Source organism: Lissotriton vulgaris, chromosome 9 (genome assembly GCF_964263255.1).
Source record: "Lissotriton vulgaris chromosome 9, aLisVul1.2, whole genome shotgun sequence".
Taxonomy (NCBI): Eukaryota; Metazoa; Chordata; class Amphibia; order Caudata; family Salamandridae; genus Lissotriton; species Lissotriton vulgaris.
The window spans coordinates 913,814,532-913,832,996 of record NC_141697.1 but is presented as its reverse complement, the minus strand read 5'-3'; the positions used below and the strand labels follow the sequence as shown (position 1 = coordinate 913,832,996).

Sequence of the window (18,465 nt, the reverse complement as noted above, 5' to 3'; positions counted from 1 at the left end):
AAGGCAAATAACTTAAAATGAGTTAGCTCAAAGTAGTACTCCACTTTTACACTTTATCTCCCACTGTTCATTGCTCCTCATATAACAAGGTCAAGTACTTACCTACCAACCTCGCACCCAGGGGCAATCCCCTTTCATAAAAGAAAGTTAAATGCGACCTCAATCATTAATCACAAGGTAGGACCAGCAGCTTTGGTCTTTTCACTTACAACACGTGTACACAGATGCACATGACTTCTTGCTGGATAGTTTTCATGAATTTAACAAAACCGGAAAGTAGTCTGCGGTGGTCTCTCCTAAAAGACTGCCTGGAGTATTACTAAATGTCCGAAGGCCTACTCTCTTCTGTTAAATAGCAACAGGGCTTAAGTGATATGACTGGTATTGGTCCTGATGTAATTATGTATCACGGAGATGCTGTGAATACTTTCTTTGAGTTTATTTCAATCAATCAATCAGATATTTGTAGAGTGAGCTACTCACCCGTGAGGGTCTCAAGGCGCTAAGGGGAGGGGGAGAGCAGCTACTGGTCGAACAGCCAAGTCTTGAGACGTCTCCTGAAGGTCAGCAGGTCCTGGGTCTGACGCAGGTGGACGGGGAGGGTGTTCCATGTCTTGGTGGCGAGGTGGGAGAATGATCCTCCGCCGGTGGTCATTTGCCGGATGTGTGGGACGGTGGCGAGTGCGAGGTCAGTCATGCAGGGGACCTAGGACCTGTTTTGGCCTACATAGACAACAACATTAGTGTGCTGCTTATGTCCTAGGACACAGTGAGCACAGGACCCATTTAGCTTGAGAAATATTCCTCGTAGATATCTACATGAGAAACCATCTGCTGGGCTTAACTTGGTGGCACCCGAATCCCACAGCACTCCATTTCGAATGACTGATCATTTAATGATTTTCCTTACAATAGTTACTAAAGACATTGAGAAGGCACTTTAGGCCTATTTTAGTTAGGTCGAGCAATATGGAGCTTCCGTCCGGAATTGGGGACTACATATGTGGTTTCATAATTGCAGTATTGGTTACTGCCATCTTTAGGTTGAAAAGCAGGCGTTCAAAGAATGTGCCCCTGTTTCAAACCTTTGTAAAAGAGGTTGTTTGTGAAGAAGACATCGTCTTCCCAACTTTACTTGGACCCACATACCTCGGTATACTGTTTGATAAGCTCTAAACAGTGTGGACAGGGGGCCCCAATCTGTCATCGTTGCCCCGAGGCAGCAAATGTCTATACTATTAAAGGCCATCTTAAAGTCAAGAAGCCAGGCATAATTTCATGTTTTGCCTACGTGCATGGACCAGTGAACTGAAGCCATTGCAATAGCCCTAATTAACAAGTAATTGTAAGTTGGGAGCCCAGAAATGATTATCTAACTGGAACAGGACAGAAGGCAACCCATTTGGGCATATGGGTTCATCTGACATGCACCACCTTCTTCTCCTGTGATGATGGCTTCCAAAGCCCAAGTATGATATTGCTGTTGGTTACAACTAAGCATCAGGGAGCAGTGCCTACCTCATTTAGTCCCTTTAGAAATGAATCTGTCTTTAAAATTAGGTAGGCTTGTATGTTAGGGAAGGATTATTAGCAACAACTGGACTGATATCCTTTTCTGTTTTTGCAAAAACAGACCAATTGTTTATTTGGCTTGATCTTGATCTGATAGACCCAACCGTCTATTTGGCAATTTCTAGATCTAACTTGACAGTGCTGTTGTCTGGAAGAATTATTGTTAACAATACTTCAAAATATACATAGGCAGACTTTGGTTCGCCCAGGTAGTATAACTCTTACACCTCATACTGTTGGCTGTTTTGTGCATCATTCTGCCTCCTATGGACTGCTTCCATGCATGAGAGGCTATCTAACATTTCAGACATACACTGAATCATCAAACATTAAATCACGTCTCCCTTAAATACATTGTATACAAAAAGTAACCATTCTTTTTTTGTTTTGTTTTTTAAACTGTAGCATAATTTTTAATAATTTAATCAGAACTCAAAATGCAAACCATATCTATTAGTCTCAATAATTTATTCTGCTCTAGCACCTTGTCAACTGTCATTTAAAAGTCCAATCTAGATATCTTCTTTTTCTGAAATCCACTGCTGCTTACTTAAAAATAATATTTATCACTTTTTAAGCAGATTCCCCATATCAGATATTCAACATCAGTCTGGTAGATGAGCACGTTCAGCATGCAAACTGGGAGAATGTTTGCTATATACATTTGTGAAATTGTGTGTCCTTGTACCCAGATGGTCAATTCGAGTGTTCCAATGTTTATATTGAGATGATATAACCAACTCAGAGATAAACATAATTGTTGTTCAAAATATCAAACCATTACGTGCCATCAGAAGGTCATCTATAAACCACAGCCATAACATTTCATGCACACTGCCCATTATAAATATTGCTCTGTCAACACTCTTCTTTATCCCACCACATAATAGGTACGTTTACATAGTCTAGAGCAAATCATGCCCATAGCCGAACCTCTGAATTGTACAACCCCCTCATTATTAGAAATAAAGATATTATCATTAAAGCAGATCTTCTTCAGGTACATCAACATTCTTGCAACATTAAAAATAAAATAGCCAATGACCTAGGTCTTAGCTGCTTCAATTGCCACAAACTATTTCATGGATGTTGATAGTGAAACTACAGCCTTAATAATTGTTTAGATGATAGGAAGTCATTTAGCTTTTTCAAATTATTTGAGGTCTCCTTGATGTCATATAATCATATTTGTAAAAAGGAATTCTGATATTCTTCAACACACATAGATAAGACCTCAGGTAGTGATCCTATAGAGCCAACAAATATGGTAGGGGGTTGGTCTTGCATATAATTATGTAATTTGGCAAAAATAGAGTGCTCATGTCACTTCAACATTCACTTTTTAGAATATCCCACTCATGATTTAATAAGTTATTTTCAAACCAAAGAATATTTTTCTCGTTTATATACCTGCATACATTTTGGATAGGAATGCCCAGTAATCTCACATAGCATACGTTGTCAGTATGGTTTCTTTAGACACATTATGGTGTGAAGAATAATAATATTTCCTCGCTATCAGAGGCTTTAGAGCGCCCTCTCTTAAGCGTTCTATACCTCTGGCATTGGCAACATTCTTTAGTGTACTTCAGTGGGTACCATATTGTTCTAAACATGTTTAAGTCCCGAAAACACACATTATCATTCATTCCAAGACAATAATTCATTTTCAATTGCAGCAAAATAAGACTGATGTAGCTTAAACCACTTGCTATCCATAAATCAACATCCTGTATCCTGACCGTAAAAAATTTTCTCATTCAGTCGTCACTCGCGGTTATCACTGTTCTCAATTGCACACAAAGCAAAACTGATCTTTTTGATTTGAAGATTGCCTGGATCTAGTTGTCATATTGTATTGTTAATAATGCGGTACTGTGTTGATGCAAAGCAAGCCTGCATTTAACTTTTTGTGAACTTCAGCAAGTCAACTCTCAAATCCACGTAATCCATTGCTTTAAAGAGAAATTCTACTGCCAACGGTGGTGTGTTTCTCTCTGGTTTTGGAGGTATGTTTACAGAGGATCCTCTGCCTCGGATGGACTCTCTTGCGCCAACTACCATCGTTAAATTCCTTCTTTCATCTGTTTTATTTACAGCCTTTTTACTGGATATCTGTTTTCATCCCTGTTGGCTGTAATTTAGATGTTAGCCATATTTAGCAGGTATATTTTGCTTATTTCAGCATAGTCAACATTCTTCTTAGATAGGCATTTATTTATTTACAGAGATTTATATAGCGCGAACTTGACCCAAATGTATCAAAGCGCTTTACACGAGCACCAGCTGCATTACATGAGAACACATTAATTTTTATTAGGCACGGGGAGATTAAGTGATTTGCCCAGAATCACAGGATGTTACACACCCTTCCAGAGACTCGAACCTGGTTGTCCAGATTTAAGATCGACAACCCTAGCCATTAGGCCAACTCCTCTCACCTTAGTTTGATTGTATTCTACGCTTCCAAATCAGTATTCTTAAACCTATTGGAACTCTTCTCACATTTGTAGTGATACATGTTCCAGAAATTGGTAATTTCTTTATTTCATCATTTCCCTAATGTAATCTCAGGTTAATCAATTTATTAGGAGACTCCAAGGTTCTTGCAATAACTTTACATGTTGTCATTTGCAGCCATAATGATGATTTATTAATCATCAGAGACAGTGGTGTAACTCTAATGAATTTAGTCCAATAAATCCCTTTGAAAAGATGTTTGTTTCATGCTTGTTTATTTTCCAAATTCTTCAGGAACACCAAGTGGTACACCCAACATCACACGGTACAGCCAACATGTGTGTTCATCACATGCATAATTTCTTCAAGGCTACAAATCCGGTATAACATAATACCAACATTATAAGCAATGTAGTAATCGTACATGTACAGAAATAAATTACGTTTCCAGACGGGATTAGCATGTGCAAACCAAAATAGAGCAACAAAGTCAAAAGATCGAGTAAAGAAAGAACCAAATTTCCGAATAGAAGTACCAAACGGTAAAGTGTCTTAATATGAAATAATGGTTTAAAATTGATAAAGCATATTCTGGTATATATAGAATGAAAACAGAAAGGAAGAAGAACATAAGTTTATCTAGTGAGACAAGACCAATAAACAGTGAGCATACGCCTATATGGCCGTGATATAAAACAAAAGGAAGCTATCTCCCATCTTCCTAAAGAGAGGTGTGTTTCTTGTCCAAACTAACCTCTGATCGTAGTCAATAAAATCCAGGAATAAGCAGTCATTATCCTCAGTAAAAAGCTGTCCATACCGCAAAAAAGGTACGTGCATAGGCAAAAAAAGGTTCTGGTGAGGAAAAGAGGTTAAGAATGTGAGCAGGAGGTTTGTTAACTAGAGCACAGTATTTACAGGTCTCTCACAAGTGAGAGTGATACACACCCACTAGTCTAGTAGTAAGGCATTGTTAAATTTCCATAAATCATCAGTGCTCGATGTCATAACTCCTTAAGTCCAGGCTTGAGCTTGGGAATAGTGACCAACCTAGGATACATGAAACCATGTTGTTGATAACAAGAAGCATAATGAGCCGGGCTGGTCAATCTAGGTAAGGGACAGCAAACCTTCCCCAAAATACCCGCAATGCAAGTAGTATGGAGACCTTGCCAAAGAATCTTGCGGAGACAGGCATATATGAGAAACCTATAATGGTAAACTACATAGCTTAGTGGACCCCAAATTGCACATATCGTGCACTGAAATGTCAACTAAATAGGCCAGAAGAACAGAGAGACAGTGAAGGTGACGTATTGTAAAAAATGGTACCTAAGTACCTCTAAGGTTAAGAAACAACATGTAACCTTCCCAGTAATGATCCATTGTATTACAATACAGGTAATTAAAACCTTCAACCGTAGTGTCTCCCTGTGGGCAGGCATGTGAATACATCATCCATCAAATTATCAAAATGATGTAGTTTGTCCCAAATTAAGTTTGGGTACAGTTAAAATGTAGTATGGCCGGTTAACAAGTAAACATGTCCCAGCAGCCAACGTAGTTTTTTTTTAGAACCAGTACCAGGGTGTTGGAAACCCAGCCAGTTCCTAAATGAGGCAAACAACACACTGTGTTGAAATGGTGAGCAACGTTACATAATATTGTATCTAGAAACACTGTATAAAACCACAAAGAATTGCCATGTGAGGAAGTATTATGAAATAAATCATACTTTTAGAAATGGGAGATATGATAAACTCCTGTGAAAAAATAACAGATCTTCATTATCGCACTCGCAATGTATGCAAGTGCAAAAAACATAATTTAGTATTGTTTTGTATCGCTTACCCGAGTCCCGCACGTAATGTGAACGCAACCAGTGGTGCCCTGTGTCCGAAGCCCTGGAATAAGTACAGTGTGCCAATAAGAAAGGGGTGAAGGAGGAACCCGACAAACGTGTAATGTGCAGTCATAAAGAAAGGACTGGCAAGTCCAGCTGTGTGAGGCGAAAGGGACGAGGTCATCTTAGAGCCTAAAATCACTTTGAGTGCGATGAGTTTTAGTAAATACATTAGTGTAGACAAGGTATAACATCAAACATCTACACTCAAAAAACAAAACCTCTCTAATATTGGTTTGGATGTATTGTTAAATATAACCTATGTATAAGTCAGCCTGTGTATGGAAAGTGAGAATATATATACACATACTAAGACACCTGATCATAAAAATCGTTAGTTACACAGTTAAAGCAGCTATGTGTACCAATATTAAGACATTTTGATGCAAAAGAATAATCAGCCTAAAAACAGTAGTAATAGTGTTTCCTATACAGACCTTACCAAAGTGCAGCTGGATACAGTGTGCCACAAACTTTGTGTTGCAGTTAATTAAATGGTCAATACTGTAGTGCCTCAGTGTATTGTACTGAAATCCATTTTTTTGTCCAGTGGGAACTGGCATACATTGCGCTGGGTGCATTGAAAAATCCCTTAGGTTTTGTAGGTAACCAACTACACCTGTCAACATGTGTTTGTTGTTGTAGAAAGCTTTGGCATAACATATTTCTGAGAGTAGTACACCCTTCTGTATGCGACATGGGGTGTAACCGAGGTATGTTGGTTAAGAGTGGTATCCAGGACGGAATATATTTGCCAATGTTTGTGTGATTTTGTGTATAACCGGACTCATTGAGTTGTATTGCATAATAAAATCCTATCTCTGTCATGTTTCTTACAAGATGTTTTCTTAAGTAGTGAGCTTCTTGGCATCTGTAAGATCCTGTTTCTAGCCTTTCCTAAAACATGGTGCGAATATCCTCTGTGTGTGAATCGGTCTTCAAGGGTTTGCAGCTCATTTCTAAAAATGCTACAATTACTTTAATTACGTCGTAAACGTGTCATCTCCCCATGTGGGATAGCATCCTTTTGTGAGCTTGGGTGAGCGATGTGAGCGTGTAAAATGGCATTGCATGAAGTCGGTTTCCTAAGTAATTTGGAGGCTATTTTAATGTCTTCGATGTAGAGAGTAAGGTCCAACAATTCAGTCTCTTGTGTACAAGTAAAGTGTGTGAACTTAAGATTGTAATCATTAGCATTCAAGAAGGTCAACAGAATGTTGAGAGTAACCATGTTCCCAGTCCAAATCACGAAAATGTCCTCTATGTACCGCCCGTATAGTATATGGTCTATGCATGTCTGTGGGCTGTTGTACCACTGATTATTTTTTCAAACATCTCCATGTAGATATTAGCTTATGACAGTGAAAATTTGGAACCCATAGCGACTCCTAAGGATTGTCTATATCACTCTCCGTTGTGAAGAAACACGTTGTTTTCTAAGGTAAGTCTAGTGAGGTTCAAAATATTCGCTGTGTTCGTAGAACGTCACATCTCTAGTGCCTAAAGTTGCAGCAGGCACTTCCCTGCCCTTTTTTAAAGGTATGCTTTTGGACAGTGAAGTTATGTCTAGAGTGACATCCATCCATTCAATATCCTCCAACTTACTAAGTAAATCCTTTGTGTCCCGAATGAGTCAAGGTAGGTTGTACATGAACGGTTGAAGGAAGATATCAATATATTCAGAGATGCTCATGTCAGTATGCTAATTTTTCTCCAACACATCTGGTTACCCTTGGGAGGAGGTTTGTAGATAGCTTTTCGTAAGCAAGGCAGTTGGATAATTGTCTATCAATTTCACTTATATAGTCTAGATCTTGCATAATGACCATATTTCCACCTTTATCCGCTTCTTTAATGACAATATTGAGAGTATTGGATAGTATTTTAAATGTAGCACGTTGCCCACTCCTTGGTGTGAGCTTTCTTACGGGGCTATCTGTACCCCAATCTGAACTCCCAATATTGTGTAAAGTTTTCAATGAGACTTGACTCTCGTATATATTTAGTCCCACTGGCAGTAACGCAACAGAAATCAAATGGCTGCAGACATCTCTACTTCTTGGGCACATTTAGCAAATTTGCTTTCAAAAACAGTGTGAAAGAACAAAAACACATTACCTAGTAGAAAACTGTGAAACTTTCAATTTTGTAGAACTGCATGGATAAGCCGCTAAATAGGTTACACTGTACTGAAGTGGTGACACTGTTCACAGTGCATGTGTTACAGGCACTCAATTTAATTTAAGTTGATGGGAAAAAGACCCCCTCATTGTGCATGGCGCCTCAATATTTATGGCGCCTAAGGAAAGCACAAAGGCTTGAACTGATGCATCACCAAACCCTTATTTGTGAACAAATGGAACTTGTGCGACTGTGTGGGACAGTCTGATAAACTGGTTGGTGCGGAGGAGCTAGGGTAAGGATGTAGAGAGGAGGTAGAAAGCATAAATAGGAGTGCAAGATGCAGAGCAGAGGATAAGGAAATAGAAATGTGTGAGGAAAAAGTAGGACGCAGGGGCAGCGGAGGCGCCACTGAAACATGAGTTCAGTGTGGGTGAAAACTTAAGTAGGAACTGAGGGGGCAAAGCAAGGTCATAGCCGTGGGTGAGGCAGGATAGGAAACCCCCAAAGTGGGCGAGGCAGGGCAGACAAACCAGGAAAATGGAGGTAGGACTGAAAAACAGGTGTAGAAAAATGTGACCACAAGTTAACAGAGGGCGAGTATGATGAAGAATGGTCTCTTTAGAGAGGGGGAAGCCCACATTGCTTCAGGGCCTCGTGTGTCTGCACGTGGCCAGAGTTGCATGGATGGCCACGAGTCAAGCCCAGATAAACAACATGCAAGGCCACAGCCCGGAGATATCAGTGGCCTCCAAGGGAACAATGCCAGCGCCACTCATTAAAGGAAGCAAGATGTTATTTCTTGGCCCGTGACAGCGCGATTAGAAACGTCTAAATGAAGAGCAGATAAACAATCTCCGAGAAGGCGGCTGCAGAATCACAGTGTGTCAGGAATCTCACCGTCTGTCAGAAAATCCCCCAATTACTCAGAGATGAAAAATCTCCGGATCCCCTTCAAAGCCTTTGAACTGCAGAAGGCACAGAGTCTGCTGCAATTTAATATGAGGCTCATCAAGACGGTCCTCGGGGAGGTACGAGACAAAACATGAGAAAGGGACAAAGAGGGATGAGGGAGACCATGGAGCGGTGGAAGTAGAGAAAAAGCTTGATGGGGAAGACCAAGGAAATATGGGAAAGGAGAGGGGAAGCAAAAGAGAGCTGGCGGTGGGGAGCACCAGCTGGAAGATGAGATACAGGCAGAGAAAAGAGGGTGGAGATGATGAAAAGAGACCCAGAAAAAGAGAGATAAGAACGAGTGCGTGCGATGGGGACGGTGACGGAGAAGGGAAACACGAAAATGAAGCATCGGAAAAGGGAAAGACGAGACGAATGCAAGACTGAAAATATGAGAGAAATTGAGGGTGAGGAAGAAATGTAAGAGAACAGGCCGAGGGAGGAAAATGAGAGGGCATAAGGGAGATCAGGAATACTGACAAAACATGCATTTGCAATGCAATAGGTCTTGCATTTATGCAAGACCTATTGCATTGCAAATGGTAGGCATTACGGACAAAGGATGGGGGGGAAAGGCATGGACAACAGGAGGCATAGTGGGGGGAGAAGGCGCGGACAACGAGAGGGAGGGCGGGATGGAAAAGAAGCACGGACAACAGGAGGGAGGGCAGAGGGGAGAAGGGAGAAGGCACAGAAAACGGGAGGGGGCAGGGGAGGGTGGAAAAAAAGGCACCAAAGCAGGTCGTGCCTGCAGTAGGAGATCCTCACTAAAGAAAATAGTGCTCACAGTCTAAATAACACATATCGTGTAACAGTCGAAGTAAAGGAGTCAGTCGCCATGGGTGGTAACAAATGAAGAGGAGACTGTACTAAGGAGGGGCTAACAAGCCTATCGGTGAATCAGAAGCACAAGTTACTACTTGTGTAACAATATATCTGTAAGAGACATTAATTAGTGATAGATTCCTTACCTTAGAATATTCCCCAGGCGTCAGACTGGATCCGGAAAGTTTTCTGCTTAACAATACCTCTGAGGGCCAGTAGGTGGCACCGCGCGGCTCCACGCCCGTCACTGGCATCGTTAGCCCGTCACTGGCATCGTTAGCAACGGGATGACATCACGAAGGCTACTTAAGTGCCACCCATGCGTGATGACGTCAGTTCTGTACACAACATTCCGCATCGAAACGCAGAGCCATGCCAGAAACCGACCTTTGGTGCATAAAACTAGGGCCCTAAAAGGGGATGACCTTAACCCTAGTAATCAGTTCGCAGAACGGGGAGGATGGGTGGGATGGTAATGACGTTAGTGATAGATTCCTTACCTTTGAATAGATACCCCAGCAATAACAACCCCGGTGGTCGGTCTGCGAAAAAGATTACACCAAAAAGTCTCGGAGCACAGAACTGCCAAAGAAGCCGTCTCTCCGGACCTGACTGTCAAAGCAGTAGTGCTTGGTAAACGTGTGCAGCGAGGCCCTCGTAGCTGCCTGACAAATGTCCTGCAAGGGAACGCCACGTCCCAAGGCAGTAGTGGCTGTGATTGCCCTGGTCGAATGGGCATGCAGCCCCACGGGAGGCTCCGTCTTGGCCAAGGAGTAACATGCTTTGATGCACAGAACGACCCACCGGGAGATGGTCCGTTTGTGCATAGCCCGGCCTTGCTTGGCACCCACGTATCTGATCATCTACCCGGAACTGCTGTGTACGCTGCAGATAGAAAGCCATTGTGCAACATTCCGTCCATCATCTTGTGTGTTTTGCTGTTCATCCTATGTGGGAAGGGTATGCCCAGACGTGGGTCTCGTGTTCACTAAGCCACTGGAGTCAAGCTATCCCGCTGAAGACGGCTGATAACCGGTCCTAGGATGCTTGATTCAGGTCCAGGGAAGACATGGCTTGGCAGTTCGGGCTGGACTGTTCCCATGAGGCAGAGGGTCAAGACTGATTTGCATATGGCCATGTCTGAACTGGGGTGGCTTGGTGAGCTAAATAACGATGGATTAAACCTAGATCTGTGACTGGGGGTGAATGCTTTGCCATTGTGCAACATTCAGTCTATCATCTTGTGTGTTTTACTGTTCACCCTATGTGGGAAGGGTATGCCCAGACATGGGTCCCGTGCTCACTAAGCCACTGGAGTCAAGCTATCCTGGCTGATAGCCAGAAACCGGTCCTAGGATGCTTGATTCCGGTCCAGGGAAGACATGGCTTGGCAATTCGGGCTGGACTGTTCCCATGAGGCACAGGGTCAAGACTGATTTGCATGTGGCCATGTCTGAACTAGGGTGACTTGGTGAGCAAAATAACGATGGATTAAACCCAGATATGTGACTGGGGGTGAATGTTTTGCCATTGTGCAACATTCCGTCCATCATCTTGAATGTTTTGCTGTTCACCTTTTGTGGGAAGGGTATGCCCAGACGAGGGTCCCGTGCTCACTAAGCCACTGGAGTCAAACTATCCTGGCTGAAGACGGCTAATAGCCAGAAACCAGTCCTAGGATGCTTGACTCCGGTCCAGGGAAGACATGGCTGGCAGTTCGGGCTGGACTGTTCCCATGAGGCACAGGGTCAAGACTTATTTGCATATGGCCATGTCTGAACTGGGGTAGCTTGGTGAGCAAAATAACGATGGATTAAACCCAGATCGGTGACTGGGGGTGAATGTTTTGCCATTGTGCAACATTCCGTCCATCATCTTGTGTGTTTTGCTGTTCACCCTATGTGGGAAGGGTATGCCCTGACGTGGGTCCCGTGCTCACTAAGCCACTGGAGTCAAGCTATCCTGGCTGAAGACGGCTGATAGCCAGAAACCGGTCCTAGGATGCTTGATTCCGCTCCAGGGAAGACATGGCTTGGCAGTTCGGGTGGACTGTTCCCATGAGGCACAGGGTCAAGACTGATTTGCATATGGCCATGTCTGAACAGGAGTGGCTTGGTGAGCAAAATAACGATGGATTAAACCCAGATCTGTGACTGGGGGTGAATGTTTTGCCATTGTGCAACATTCCGTCCATCATCTTGTGTGTTTTGCAGATAGAAAGCAAGCGCACTTTTTGTGTCCAGACAGTGGAGCCTCTCCTCTTCTCTTGAAGTATGCGGAAACGGAAAGAAGGTGGGCAAATTGATGGTCTGCCTGATGTGGAAGGGAGTGACAACCTTTGGCAGAAAAGAAGGACAGGTCCTTAAAACCACCTTGTCCAGATGAACGGAAAGGAAAGGAGGTTTGGAAGAAAGGGCCTGGAGCTCACTCACTCTTCTGGCAGAGGTGATAGCAACCAGGATAGCTGTCTTAAGAGTAAGAAGACGTAAAGGACAGTTATGAAGAGGCTCAAAGGGAGCGCATATCAGAAAAGTCAAGACAAGATTTAAGTGTCATTGAGGCATTATGAAGGGCACAGGAGGAAATGTGTGTGTGATGCCTTTGAGAAAGCAGTTAAGAACCGGGGACTTAAAAAGAGACGGCTGATCAGGGAGCCTCAGGAGGGCGGAAATGGCAGAAAGGTAGCCTTTGATAGTGCCCAGAGCAGAGCCCTGCTGGGCCATAGATAGGAGAAACAGAAGAACCTCAGAAAGAGGGGCTGAAAGGGGATCCACAGCCTTTGCTGTGCACCATGCCACAAATCTGTTCCATTGGCAGGCGTATACCGTTTTGGTAGAGGGACACCTAGCTGTCAGAAACACATTACAGACCTTGGGAGGAAGGTTGAAAGCCGTCAACTGTCGCCACTCAATCTCCACGTATGTATGTGGAGGCTGGGCAGGTTCGGATGGAGGACAGTCCCCTGCTGCTGAGACAGAAGTTCCTCCCGAAAAGGCAGACGGATCGGGGGATCGATGCTCCTACTGAGTAGCTCGGGATACCATACTCTTCGAGGCCAGTCCGGAGCCACAAGAGTAACTTGGGCCCGGTCGCGCCTGATCTTCTTCAGCACTCTGGGCAGAAGTGGTATAGGCGGAAAGGCATACAACAGACCGCAGCTCCACTCGAGATGAAAAGCGTCTCCGAGCGAGGGCCTCCTTAGAAATTCCAACGCGCAGAACTGATGACATTGCGCGTTCTCTTCGGTGGCGAAAAGATCTAAACAAGGCTCTCCCCACTGCAGAAAGAGACCCTGCGCCATTACCGAGTTCAGACGCCACTCGTGATCCACCATGTACCGGCATGGCATGGCTCTTCGTGGAAAGGCCCAAAGACTTGGCCGTGGCATGTGAGTCTTTAAAGTGCTCCAGGGCACTGTCCGCCTTGTCGCTAAATAGACGGAAGCCATCGAAGGACATGTCGAAGGGCAGCGAGCTCTGGACATCGGGTGAGAACCCAGTGGAATGCAACGCCACCGTCGTGGAAATCGCCCTGCCCAATGAATCAGCTGTGTCCAAACCACACCTGATGGCAAACTTCGCCGCATCCTTGCCCTTCGCAACCGCTTGGGAAAGGACAGCTTGGACCTCCTCAGAGCATTGAGGCAGAACCTCTGCCACCGAATCCCACACTGCGTGGGAGTAACGGCCCAATAAGCAGGCGGTATTAACCGATCTCAACCCCAAACTGGCTGAAGAGAACAACCTCTTGCCATATTGGTCCTGCCTCTTAGAGTTTTTATCCGGCGGAGTCGAGGGAGAAGCACTATAGAAGGCGGGATCACCAGGCGCCGGACGATGACGCCTAGCGACGTTCTTATCCACCGGTGCCCCCGAGGACTTCAGTAAGGGCCTCATTGAAAGGAAACCACGGCTCTGACAAAGTAGACGCCATCTGGAGCACTTCAATAAGGAGGTTGGTCTTAAGGGCCACCGTAGGGAGGTCAAGATGGAGAGCCTCCGCGGCGTGCCGCTACACCATAGTATAGGAAGCGCCTCCCTCCATAGTAGGTGGAGGTGAGGCAAACCCTGGGTCAGAAGACACATCAAGTTCACCTGCATCTTGAAGGTCATCCACCCAATCCTGCTCGCAGTCACACTGCAGCGCAAGGGGGTCCTCGGAGCTGTCCCAGTCCTCGTCCAGTTCCGGGGTAAAAGGAGACGGCCGTGGCGGCAGGGCTAGAGCTGGAGAGAGGGTCAGCGGCACCAGGAGCGGCGCCAGCCGGGGCCGCGCCGAAGCCGCATCCCAACATGGATCCCAACATGGATCCCAGGCATGTACAAAATGGTCCGGAAACTGGGGTAGGGGCGGGATAAACGGCACCCAGTGCAGCGTCTGTGGCGGCGCTGGGGCTGGAGCCAAGGGTAGCACCGGAGCAAGCGGTGCTGCACCTTTTGGAGCCGGGGCCGGAGCCGAGGGTGCTGGATCCAGTGGCTCCAGGGCTGGCGCCAGAGGCGGTACCGCCGGGCCAACAGGATCTTGACACGGGGCCTACAGGCACGCCGGGGGGAGCCGAGGCCTAAACAGGCGGTCAATGGCAGCAAGAAGCTCCTGCACCTGTTCGGGAGTCGCCGACGGACCCGGGTATAGTGGGTAGGCCACGGGACTCCCAGGCTCCGGAGGGGCCACAGGGGCAGAGCCCCTGTCCCCCACGTCCACCTCCAGGGAGCGACGGGGGACGTCGGAAAGCGAACGCGCTACTTCAAATTCTTTTTATGGCGTCTCTTACCGGAGTCTGAAGGGGAAGACTTAGAGTCCGAGGAGCGACGGCTCCGGTCCCGCGAACGGCCCCTAGACCCGGAGAGCCGGTGGGAGGAGTGCTGGACCTCCAGCAACTTCCGGCGCCGCTCCCGTAAGGCCTTCGGGGTCATAGCACGGCTCTCCCGACAATCCCGGGAGTCATGGTCATGCTCCAGGCAGTAAAGGTAGACATCATGGGGGTCCGCCACCGGCATATTACGGTGGCACGACCCGCAAGACTTAAAGCCGGGCATCCCTATGTGCACCAAGAGACAAGAAAGGGAGACAAAAGTCTCGGAAAAGTGGTCAAAAAATGACAGAGGTACGTGCTCAATCCGGAACTGCGCTTTTGGTGCGGAAAAATAAAGAACTGACGTCAGGGCACATGGGTGGCGCCTAAGTAGCCTCCGTGACGTCATCCCGGCGCTTACGAAGTCAGTGACGGGAACGGACCCGCACAGCACCACCTACTGGCGCGCAGAGGTACTGCTAAGCAGAAAACTTTCTGGATCCAGACTGACGCCTGGGGAATATTCTAAGGTAAGGAATCTATCACTAACGTGTCTCTTTCAGATGCCAGCATTTAGGACAGACAAGGACACAAGCCAATGACAAATACGCGCGGAGAGTGGGCATAGCTTTTATTAATCTACTCCTCTACAATAAGTCTCGCAGAGCAGCGCATGCGCGCTGGCTCTAGGCTCCACCTAAAAATAGAGAAGGGAGGGGATCAACAAGAGAGAAACAAGGAGAAGAGAGAAAAACAATGTGGATGAAGAGAGTGAGACTGTAAAAGATTAACAGGGAAAAGTAGCGCTTCTGTTAACATTCCTCTACAGAAAGCTCATGGATGATTTCTTTAAGGTCATCATTTCTTGAAAACGTGAGTACCAGGTCTGATCCTTATTGTAAGGAGATTGTCCAGAGCTCTGTGTTGCAGCAGAACCAACCTTTTTTTCTTTTTCTTTTTTTGGAGTTTCCACTTTTGCAGAGTCCTTCAGCTAGTGGACACTAATCTAGAAAGCACTGGGTGTCAGCTCTGAAATGAAACCAGGCATAGTTAGATGGCCAGAGGGCCCCTTCTTTTACCCATCAAAGTGTTATCTCCCTTGTGGGCTCTGGCAGTCATACTGGTCGGTGGCCACATACATTGTTCTAGTAGGTACATCCATGTACATGCACCTAAGAGGGTGAAGTCTAGCAATCTGTCAGAACAAATCTAGTGTGGGCACCCCTAGTTTAACCGTTTTCCCTGCTACAAGGGTCTACTAGAATGGAGTACTCTCCATGCACAAGATCGCTGTTGGCAGAGATGGGTGCACGGGGCAGTGATTACTCCCATGCAGGGTCACCTCTTCCGTTTATGCGTGTCCAAGTGTCATAGCAAGATTGCCAAGGATCCTCCCAGAACAATTAATAATGCATTGGTTACCTCACATAAACGGACGGGCTGCTTTCTTCACTGTGCTATTGTGCTCTATCCACATGCTGCCTAAGGAAGAGATTACTAACCAACTCTGTAGATCAGAAACTGGAATGAAAATCGCCAGTGAAATCGTGCTGCTTGGTTTAAGGCTGTTTAAGCCCCTATAGAGCTTCGCCAGCTATGCGCATGCGCACAGCAGGCGAGCCCTAAAAACAGCTCAAGACTGAACTTATATTTGCATGCAGGCTCAGGGCAAGGCTTGTGAATCCAGCTTTGCTTCTGATTTGCTACTGCTAGAATTCTACGATTGAGGAAAGAGTTCCAAATAAGAAAAATAATGAATGAATTCTCTGAAGATACAGGTTTGTCCCAACGCATCAAGTGTTGAGTCCCATGGCATGAGAATATATCAAGTGTCTTAATTAACCCCTCCCCTGCTGATGACGGAACCGCTCCGTCATCAGCCGCGGTGGGGCTGTGCTGATGACGAGCGGTTACGTCATGGCCGGCCCGATGCTCCTGCGCGGCGCGGATTCCGCGCCTGCGCTGAGCATTCTATTGAGCGGGCGGGGCCATGACGGAACCGCTCCGTCATAAGCACAGCGCAACCGACGCTGGTGACGGAGCAGTTCCGTCACCAGCATGCGCCCGCCGCATTTCCGCCCGCCCCATTAGCACTGCGGCGGAATAGCCGCCGCAGTAAAGGTGTTAAAGACCGCCCATTGCATTTACACTCCTGAGACATTGCTAGTCATTGTGCTGGGAGACATAAGATGGAACCACCGTCACTTCTATGGTGAGAAACTGCACTGGGATCCTCAAAAATGTCAACACTGACTGTCCAATCCGAAGGTAGCAACACATGACCCTTGAAAGAACATCCAGTTGCCTCCCTACAATCAGTGTTCCAGAACATAATATTTAGAACGACCTTAAGGACACAGGAATCTAAACTTGCAGTAAGCAGTGCTAGAACTACCATTGGTTAATACTTCTTCTGAGAAGCAGTAACTTTTCAGGTAAGAGAAAGACTGCCAACAAAGTTTTGTGCTGTAAGACTACATAATGGAATGTGACTGATGGAACACAGGCACTAACATAACACATACATTGAGGCGAGGGTATGACAGGTCCTCCCAAAGACAACATAGATAAGACAACAATAATGGACACAAAAAAGCTGAGTTATGCCTCCATATGAGATAATCATCTCAAAAAAAACAATCGAAGTATGAATACACAGAAAGCCCAAAGATTAAGCAGGTATATCATAATTTCCATATCTCTCAGTAGTAATGTTTTGTGGATCTCCTGGCAGCGCAAGCACTTCTATGGACCAGGCTTCCTATGACAGAACCACCCAACTTCATGATAATCTTCCAAACCACAATCCCCAACCAATATTCTATTTCTGGTACTATATTAAAATTTCACTACTGAACATTCCCCTTTCCCTACTGAAAAAAAACGTTCATTGCACGACATGCATGAACCATGTACAACATATCCATATTCAGGGCTCAACAACATAAAAAAATATCATAACGTGAAGCAAAAAAGCTTATAGATCCTTAGTGTAAAGTCACTGGTGATTTTAAGTAGAAATAAAAAGCTTAAAACTTCACTGTACTGATCATAATTACAAAACCTGAATGCATTGTGCATTACAGCAATATGTAAGGGAAGCACGAAAATAGGCCTTTGTTAAAGGGTAACATTATTTCCAGTACACTTTGTGTAACATATGCTTGCACCTTCGATGTCGCTGCAGTAGAACATTTATCGAGAGCTATCTTTGTTTTAGCATATTTTTTTATACATCAAAGTGGGTGGAGACCAGATGTGTAAGCTCAGCCAAAACCTGGACTGTAAATGTAAATGTATTGCGATTTATATAGCGCACGTATCACCCGAAGGCATCAAGGCGCTTGCCTTGGGAACCCGTCCTGGTATTCCCCTGTGAGATAACCCCAGCAGGGTATCCACAAGGTGAAAGCCAGCATCCCGCCGCGAGGGGCCGTAGTGGAGATTAAGCAAGCTATTGCCCAGAGTCGCAGAGTGTGAACCCGTGAGCTGAGTAGGCACCGGAACGAGAATTATCAAGTCTGTGGAATTTTTGAGCCCAAGACCCGCCGAGGCGGGGAATTGAACCCTGGTCCAGGACCGATCTCAGCTTCCAGGTCTGCCGCCTCTAACCCCTGAGCCACACTTCTCCACTGAGTTGGAGTTGGAATTTCTCAAGGATGTGTTTGTGAGTGAGTGTGTGCCCAAATATCTGGTTACTGATAATGGGGTACAGTTTCTTTCACAAGAAGTGCAAGAATACTTGAAAGAACTGGGAACTGTGCACCAAAAAACTGCTTTCTTCATGCCACAGGCCAATGGTTTGGCAGAATGGATCAACAGGGTGATAAAGGCTTGTGCA

At 45.4% G+C, this 18,465-nt stretch overlaps 1 protein-coding gene across 2 annotated transcripts in view; it reads right to left on the bottom strand.

Annotated features, from left to right (window-relative positions):
* LOC147692506 (testis-expressed protein 264-like) overlaps positions 1-18,465 on the bottom strand; it is a 716,840-nt gene that overhangs the window by 435,113 nt on the left and 263,262 nt on the right. The gene's annotated exons all lie outside the window — the stretch shown is intronic.